Source organism: Rhipicephalus microplus, chromosome 2 (assembly GCF_043290135.1).
Source record: "Rhipicephalus microplus isolate Deutch F79 chromosome 2, USDA_Rmic, whole genome shotgun sequence".
Taxonomy (NCBI): domain Eukaryota; kingdom Metazoa; phylum Arthropoda; class Arachnida; order Ixodida; family Ixodidae; genus Rhipicephalus; species Rhipicephalus microplus.
In genome coordinates, this window is record NC_134701.1 from 38,801,731 (window position 1) to 38,811,093 (window position 9,363).

The window sequence follows — 9,363 nt, forward strand, 5'->3', positions numbered from 1 at the left end:
TTGCAAAAGCAAACTTTTGCTTACAGTTTATCGCGATGTGCCCTTCCTTTTTGCAGTTGTAGCAGATTAGTGGCTTCCGTTTGCTTTCCGATTCTAGGATAGTTGCAAACTTTTGCTGACAGTTTATCACGATGTGCCCTTCCTTTCTGCAGTTGTAGCAAATTCGCGGCTTGCGTTGATCAGGTTTCTTTGAAAAGCCCTCTTTCCTTTCATCCTTTTCAACGCGCACTGCCCTGCTATGCAACTTTCGGCGAGTATAACACTCCTCAGCTAACTCTGCTGCCTTGTTTAGTTGTACTTCACCAAGTTTGTCCTGCAGCCAAAGTCCTCCTCGATGCAGCGGTAGAATTGCTCCAATGCAACGCATTCCACCACTTTATCGCGGTCGTCATAAACACCTTCGCCGTTGAGCCATTCAATTAAATCGGCTTTAAGACGAAACGCGAAGTCAACATGTGACTCATTCCCCTTTTTAGCATACCGGAACCTTTGCCTGAAAGCCTCGGGTGACAACTTATAACGTCTCAAGAGCACTTCCTTAACCTCGTCATAGCTCTCAAACGCTTCCCTCGACAAGCAAGTTATCGCGTCGGACCCTTCCCCGGGAAGAAGAGCTAACAGGTTCTGCGCCCAAAGAGACCGCTCCAAAGCATATCGCTCACAGACGTGTTCAAACTTGACGAGATACTTCGCCATGTCCTCGCCTACTACGAACGGTGGCAGTTGGTCACGAATTCTCTGACCGCTGACCTGAACTGTCGCAGAAGCTACGCTAGGCGCCTGCGAACACTGTAGGATTGCCAATTCTATTCGTTTCAGCTCAAGGCGCTCCTGCCTCTCGGCCTCCTCACGGCGTTCTCGCCTTTCAGCTTCTTCACGTTCACGAACTTCTCGCCTTTCAGCCTCCTCGTGGCGTGCTTTGATATCCACCCAGACCTCATCGACTTCCTCAGCCGACACTCCTTCATCCTTCATGATCTCGAGGATCGCTTGCTTTCGTTTCGCACGGCCCAAAGTAATGCCGAGTTCCTCACAAATTTCGATGAGTTCTTTCACTTTAAGGTTCTTCATCGTTCACACTAGCCTCTTGCTGTTTGCCCCTGTTAAGAATCTACTTGCCGTACCCACTATAAGCCTACTAGCAAGACGCGCAAAAGTTTTAACACTCCCGTGTTTACACCCTCCGCATTACCTTTGGTTTCAAAGCGCTTCGACTTTGCTTGAAACGATCAAAGCTCACTCTAATGCTTCACACAACCCTTCTCTAAACTACTATAACCTGACCTAGAGTAGTCTGGTGAACTGAGGGGAAAACATCAGGCACTCACCGCATCGATGTCGCTGACGCTGGCCAATCCCGCAGCTGCCAACCACTGTTGCGAAGCGCGCCTCCGACGACGTTACGAAGGGCGCTACGAATCTCACCGCTGAAACCACTGTTTCGAAAGACGGCGACGCCAACACAATCCCGTAGGCGCCACTGCTTCGAACTCCGCCGGGAAGGTCACCAGCCGTTTGGTAGCGTAGGTTTCTCAGCTCGCGACTGCTTCTGCGCAGAGCTGATAGACGAGCGGACAAGACGACGGTGAGTTAAACAAGGTTTATGTACAGCATATATACAGAGGCGTTACAAATTCGGCACTGGGGCCGACAGCTTAGAGACCCGAAGAGCCGAGCTCTCCTTTCTAACACATTGGTCTGCTCTCAAATGGGTCTGCTAACACATAGCTCAACTCTCTATCACATAGCTCTCTTCTCTGACACACAGCTCAACTCTCTATTACATAGCTCTCTTCTCTGACACACATGTCTGCTCTCCAACAGGTCTGCTAACACATAGCTCAACTCTCTATCACATAGCTCTCTTCTCTGACACACAGCTCTGCTGCTAACACATAGCTCAACTGCGACACCCATGTCTGCTCTCACATAGAACTGCCGCTCGCGACGCCCCGCGGGGCTTCTTTTATATGCACCGGGTCCAACCCAAATGTCCAACCAGAAGTGCCGCTGGTCGTGAGGTCAGACTCCTCCAAAGGGGGTCGCCGCTGAGCCGTGTCATTCTTTCTCATCGAATATGGAGAGGCTGCGCTGCAGGTGGCTGCACCCAAGGACGAGTGACATCGCCAGACATTGCGTCAGACCCGCCAGACAGGAAGGCGCCGGTTGTTTACTCGACGGGTTCGCTTGCTGAGGTGACTCACTGCACGTGCGCGCCAGAAAGGTGCCGTCGCGTGCTGACGCCGTTCCATTGTTCGCGTCAGGCGGGCTCGCGGGCTGGCCTTGACACAGATTGCCTTTTTTAGAGGCATGGACGTTCGTTGTGGACTCGCAGGCATAACACCCCACAATCGCGAGGCACTCTTTTTTCGTAACAAAATAGTTGGTTCTGCCTTAGTGAGGGTGCGGCTGGCATAGGCGACCACATACTCCGTAAAACCTGGTTTGCGTTGCGTGAGTACTGCACCAAGGCCGACGCCGCTTGCATCCGTGTGTACTTCGGTTGGCGCAGTAGGGTCGTAATGGCGCAGTACGGGTGGTGAGGTAAGGAGTTGGCGCAGTGTTGCGAAGGATTCGTCACAGGCTGCTGTCCAATTCGAAAGATCTGCAGGGCAGCAAGGAGTTTGGTGAGTGGAGCGATCATGGAGGCAAAGTTCCGGACAAACCGACGAAAATAGGAGCACAGACCCACAAAGCTCCGTAGTTCTTTAACTGTAGTCAGCTTAGGAAATTCAGCAACAGCACGAAGCTTGTCAGGGTCGGGAAGGATGCCGGCTATCGAGACGACGTGACCAAGTATGGTGAGTTGTTTAGCCCCGAAGTGACACTTCTTCAGGTTAAGCTGAAGCCTGGCGTTTGTAAGGTACTGTAGAATCTTACGTAGACGTGTGAGATGCGAAGTGAAATCGGGTTAAAAAGCCACAACGTCATTAAGATAGCACAAGCATATGTTCCATTTGAGACAGCGTAAAATGCTGTCCATCATTCGCTCGAATGTGGCAGGCGCATTGCAGAGTCCGAATGGCATTACGGTAAATTCATAGAGGCCATCCGGTGTGACAAACGCCGTTTTTGGACGATCAGACTCAGCCATTGGGACCTGCCAATAACCCGAGCGAAGGTCAAGCGAGAAAAATAATTCTGCACCTTAAAGACAATCGAGAGCGTTGTCTATGCGGGGAAGAGGGTAAACATCTTTCCTCGTAATGTTTTTAGGTGCCTGTAGTGTACGCGAAACCGGATTGAACCATCTTTTTTTTTTGACAAGTACAACTGGGGAAGACCAAGGACTACAAGAAGGCTTGATGACTCCACGTTGTAGCATGTCGTCTACTTGTTCTGCAATTACCCGACGCTCCACCGTTGACACACGATAAGGGCGCTGGCGCAAAGAGTGCTCTTTCCTGTGTCAATTGTGTGCACAACGGTGTTCGTTCTTCCTAGCACCGCTTGGGGAAAGTCAAACGAACGCTTGAATTCGTGCAACAGGGTAACAAGCTGCTCTCGTTGGGCCGGGGCGAGATAGCTGTCAATAGAACGGTGAAATGCATCGGTAGACACGCTGTTCAAGGCAAAGTGAGGAACCAACGTGTTCAGTACCATATTCGGCTAGGTGTCGAAGAAATCGGCAGGCACGATAGTACCTTCGTCGATAAGCTGAATGTGACCGAGCGTCTCGTTGCGGCGCAAACTGAGGGGGCACGAGTTGGGATTGGAAATAAATATCTCGGTAGTGTCTTGACAAAGCTCAAGAACGGCGAATGGCAGCGATGTGTGGTGGCGGCTACCGAAGATGTCAGATGGCGTGAATAGGACGGTAGCGTCAGAAAGTGAAGCACAGCAGGCTGTGACAAACTGGGCGCTGAAAGGAGGAAGGTCTTTGTCCGTCGCGACGACAAGGTTAGCCACACTAGATACGGCCACATCAACAGAAGGCGCATCACAAAACGGTAACAGCTCCACTTCGGCCCGAGCGCAGTCCACGACGGCGTGATGACGTGATAACAAATCCCATCCTAGGATGACATCGTGGGAACATGAAGCCAATACGTGAAATTCAATGGTGTACAACACGTCTCGAATAACCACTTTTGCTGTACATACCGCGACGGGATCAATTTATTGGGCGCTCGCAGTACTAAGAGAAACCACGGGAGAAAGCATCGTCACTTTACGAAGAGAGCAGCAGAGTCTTTGACTAATCACAGATATCGCGGCACCAGTATCGATGAGTGCGAGTGTTCGTACACCTTCGACGATTACATCGATAAGATTGGCGGGAGACAGGCGAGGACTTAAACGATTAGACGATGACGCAGCTCGTGCTTCCGGAGCTGCGGCAGTTAGTTTTCCGTCTCAATGGAGGTGGGTCATCGACGCATAGGCGATACAGAGCGAGGACTTGTTGAAGGAGAAGGCGAGTGGGAAGTAGAACGTCTAGAAGCGAATGTTCGGGCGCCGGAAGCAGTTTGCGCATCGCGTTCGTGAACTTCAGAAAACGAATAGTCAGGATATCTTGGTGCGTTAACTGTGAAGCGCCGACGACATACACGAGCAACGTGACCTGGAATTCCGCAAAAGTAACATATGGGCCGGTTGTCAGCAGTGCGCCAAGGATTTCCGGCGTGCTGCTGTGTAGCTGGAAACGGCGCGGTGGACGGTCACACAGGTTGTGGCGTATAAATTGGCAGACGATATGGAAGCATTGCCGCGACGGCCGCATAAGTCAGTGGCGCGGCAACAGGCGTCGGTGGAGAGGCAGGCGTAGGTAATGGCAACGCCTAGGAGACCTGCTCCTGAATAGCCTGTCTGATTGTCGGCGTTAGGTGGTTCGTTGGTTCTTCGGTGGTCGGCAGATACGAGAGACGCGAAAGCTGTCGTGCGACCTCTTCGCGTACATATTCTTTTATCTGCTCCAGCAGGGAGCTGTCACCACCGACGGCCAGGGCAGCGAGATAGTCGTCTGCTGTCGTCGACCTCCGAACTGCTGCACGTTGTTTCCGAATCTCTTCCAAGCTCTGGCACAAGGTCACAAGTTCGGATACGGTACTTGGGCCCTTTGCCAGCAACATTTGAAAGGCATCATCGTCTATGCCTTTCAAGATATGCCTGATCTTGTCATGTTCGGTCATCTCAGCGTTAAAGCGTAGGCATAAATCGATTACATCTTCAATATAGCTAGTGAAGTTTTCGCCCTGCCTTTGTGCACGTCCGCGTAGGCGCTGCTCAGCACGCAGCTTGCGCACTGCGCGGCGATCGAACACAGCTTCGAGGGTGGTCTTGAAACCGGCCCAAGTGATAAATTCAGTATGGTGGCTTGTGAACCAGAGGCTGGCGACGTCTTTGAGATAAAATGGGACATACTCCAATTTCGAGGGGTCGTCCCACTTGTTGGCGGCGCTCACCTTTTCAAACAGCTGCAACCAGTCCTCCACATCTTGGTTCTCGGTGCCGCTGAAGAAGGGGGGATCTCGTTGGCACAGAGTGGTAGACACGATGACCAGTTGAGGTTGGGCCGTGCTTTGCTGGGTGGTGCCTTGCTCGGACGTCTGATCAGGCATTGCTGATGCAGTGGCCAGCTTTCGGCTTCGAAGTTCCAGGTTTGCGTACCCAGCACCTCCACCACTTTGCAAGGGGGTTTAATAGCGACGTCAGGTCGCTATTAACCCCTGACAGCCGGTACGGAAACAAATGCTCGGGCAGTTCAGCGTCTACAGCTCGTGCACCCGCTCGCGCTTCGCACTCAGCGATGGTCCCACTAGTCATTGCCTTGTGAATTCCCCACTACAATATATATATATATATATATATATATATATATATATATATATATATATATATATATATATATATATATATATATATATATATATATATATATATTGTTACGGATGTGATGGGTTTATTTACAACGAAAAATGTCAGCGCTCTACCGTCACTGCCGAGTCACCATCGCTCGAGCGCGTCCGATCCCTTCTTCTTCTCGCTCTTTCAGTCCGCGTTACATTTCTCTCCGGGCCAGAAGAAGCTCACCGAGCGAGTAGAAGCGATCGGTTGCTGTAGGGCTTCAATCGGGCAATGTGCACAATTTGCGTCTTGCGCCAACGCCGGTTCTGAGCTGTCACTTTCGCAACAGCGTAAGTGATGTTACTTAAGCACTGAGTAATGACGAATGGTCCTGAGTACTTAGAAAGAAACTTCTGGCAAAGTCCCTTTTTTCGAACAGGCGTCCACAGCCAGACCAAATCACCGGTAGCGAAACTCACGGGCGGGTGTTTTGCGTCGTAACGGTCTTTCGCGCAAGCGTGGGCGGAAAGAGTTCGGAGCCGAGCAAGTCGACGAGCTTCTTCGGCGCGACACAAAGTCTGCGCGACACTGGCGTTTTCGTTCGTCGAAAATGGAAGTATGGTGTCAAGGAAACTTTGGGGATGACGAGCATAGAGAAGAAAGAAAGGCGTATTACCTGTGACTTCGTGTTTCGCGGTATTAAAGGCGTATGTAACAAAAGGCAATACGGCATCCCAGTTCTTGTGATCCGCTGCGACGTACATTTAAAGCATGTTGACGATGGTATGAGTGGTGCGCTCAGTGAGGCCGTTGGTCTGAGGGTGGTATGGCGTGGAATGGCGATACTGACACCCACAAAGCCGTAGCAACTCTTCGACAACGTCAGCGGTAAACTGTCGGCCGCGATCAGTTATCACCACACGAGGGGCCCCGTGACGAAGTATGATCGAGTGTAGAAGAAACCATGACACATCAGATGATGTGGCTGAAGCAACCGCCATCGTTTCAGTATACCGCGTCTGGTAATCTACGCACACAATAATGCAGCGGCGGCCGGTGGTAGACTTGGGGAAAGGGCCCAGTAAATCTATGCCGACTTTTTCGAGTGGTGATGTCGGTGGCTTAACCGGCTGCAGTGGGCCGGGCCGGCCGATGGTGTGGTAGGTTGTTTGTGGCGTTGGCAGACATCACAACTTGTGACGTAGTGCTTGGTGGTCTTCCAGAGTCGAGGTCAGTAAAAACGTTGTCGGATACGGTGAAGCGTTCGGGCAAATCCAAGGTGCCCAGACGTGATGTCATCGTGCATGGCTTGGAATACCGCAACACGCAGGCATTCTGGCACGACGAGGAGTAGTGTGGAACCATGGCTGGAGTAATTCTTGTGATATAGTAGGGCGTCATGAATCACGAATGGCGTGGCGCGTTCAGAGCTACGAGCCACATCAATCATTGGTTTCAGCGAAGGGTCACGCTGTTGCTCGTGACAAGACATCCAAATTTGGGAAGTTGAATGAGATTGCGGCCAGGTAGTTGTCGAAATCATCATCATCAGCATCCACAGTCGGATATGGAAGACGAAATAAGCAGTCGGCATCTGCGTGACATCGACCGCTCTTGTAGGTCACAGAATAATTATATTCTTGAAGCCGTAAGGCCCAGCGAGCCAACCGACCAGCTGGGTCACGTAGTCCGACAAGCCAACAAAGCGAATGATGATTTCTCACGATCTTGAACTGCCGGCCGTACAAATAAGGTCTGAACTTCTGAACGGTGAAAACAACTGCAAGACATTCCAGTTCGGTGACCGTATAATTCCTCTCCGCCTTAGTCAAAGTACGACTTGCATACGCCACGACGTGCTGCCGGCTGTCGTGATATTGAACTAGCACGGCACCAACACCGATACCACTAGCATCTGTATGCAGTTCCGTGAGTGCCTCCGGGTCGAAATGGCGCAAGAGGGGCCCGGAAGTGAGCAAATACTTCAGCTGCTCGAAAGCAGCCTCACACTCAACGGTCCATCGGAATGGGGTGTTTTTGCGGAGCAACTCTGTCAGGGGATGAGCAAGCCGGGCGAAGTCTTTGATAAACCGACGAAAATAAGAACACAGGCCCACGAAGCTACGGAGATCCTTCAAAGATGTCGATTGCTTGAATTCTCGGACAGCACTGATTTTGTGCGGGTCTGGTCGTATACCATTCCTGTCGACTAGATATCTAAGCACAAGGGCTTGACCCTCACCAAAATGACACTTCTTTGCGTTTAAAACGAGACCAGCTTATTTGACGCAATCTAGAACAATGCTAAGCCGATGGTTGTGCTCGTGGAATGTCTTGCCAAAAATAATTACATCATCGAGGTAACACTTACATATCTCCTATTTGAGACCGCGAAGGATGGAGTCCATGAATCGCTCGAAGGTAGCTGGGGCATTGCATAAGCCAAACGGCATAACGTTGAGTTCAAATAATCCATCAGGCATGACAAAAGCAGTTTTCTCTTTCTCAGACGGATGCATTGGTATTTGCCAGTATCCAGACCTTAGGTCGACGGACGAAAAGTATGCGGCCGAGTGCAGACAATCAACAGCCTCGTCTATGCGTGGTAGCGGATACACGTCTTTCTTTGTGACGGCGTCGAGACGGTGGTAGTCTACACAAAATCGCCAAGAGTTGTCTTTCTTTTTTACCAATATAACAGGAGCTGCCCAAGGACCGCTTGACTCTTGAATAATGTCTTTCTGCAGCATGTCGTTGACCTGATCGGTGATCACTTGCCTCTCTGACGGGGATACGCGATAGGGTTTCTGGCGTATTGGTGTAGCATCTCCCGTGTTGATGCGGTGGTGCATACGGGACTCGGGCAACATGAAACAACGCTTGTTTTGAGCGAAATTAAAGACTCCCGCGTAGCGTGCAAGTACCTCCTCAAAGACCTTCTGCTCGAAAGAAGGCAACGACTTATTGATCATACGTTTAATCTCGGCTGAGTAGTTGGGCGCTGTCTGACTGATGGCTGGAGACTCTGAGACCATTCTGACGTCAATTGTGGCCTGCTCCTCGAACGTTCCCAGTTTGAATCCGGCTGGTAGAACAACAGGCTCTGAGGCTGCGTTGAGCGCCCACAAGCAAGCATGTCCGTCGATGGCTGTAAGGACAGACCGTCGGACCAGCACATTCTTCTTGATGGCGTTTGCATGATCAGGCTCCACAAGTTCAGTGAAGAGTCCTGAGCGGACATGAGAAGAGCATACGGGTACAAACACTGCTGTCCGACCAGGGATCGTCACATCTTCAGACAACGAAATAGCATCGATGGGCAGAGTCGGAAAATCGTCAACTATTGCAGCGGGCAACGCACTTTGTAGAAGAATCTCTCCAGTTCCACAGTCAAGCGTAGCGCCACATTCATGAAGGAGGTCTATCCCTAAAATGATGTCATGAGTTGCGCGAGCCTGTACAGTGAATTCAACTCAGAAATTTTGTCCACCAATCGTGAGTACAACTGAACAAATACCAACAGGGCATAACGCTTCGCCTCCAACTCCATGAAAAGTTTCTTTACGATTCCACGCG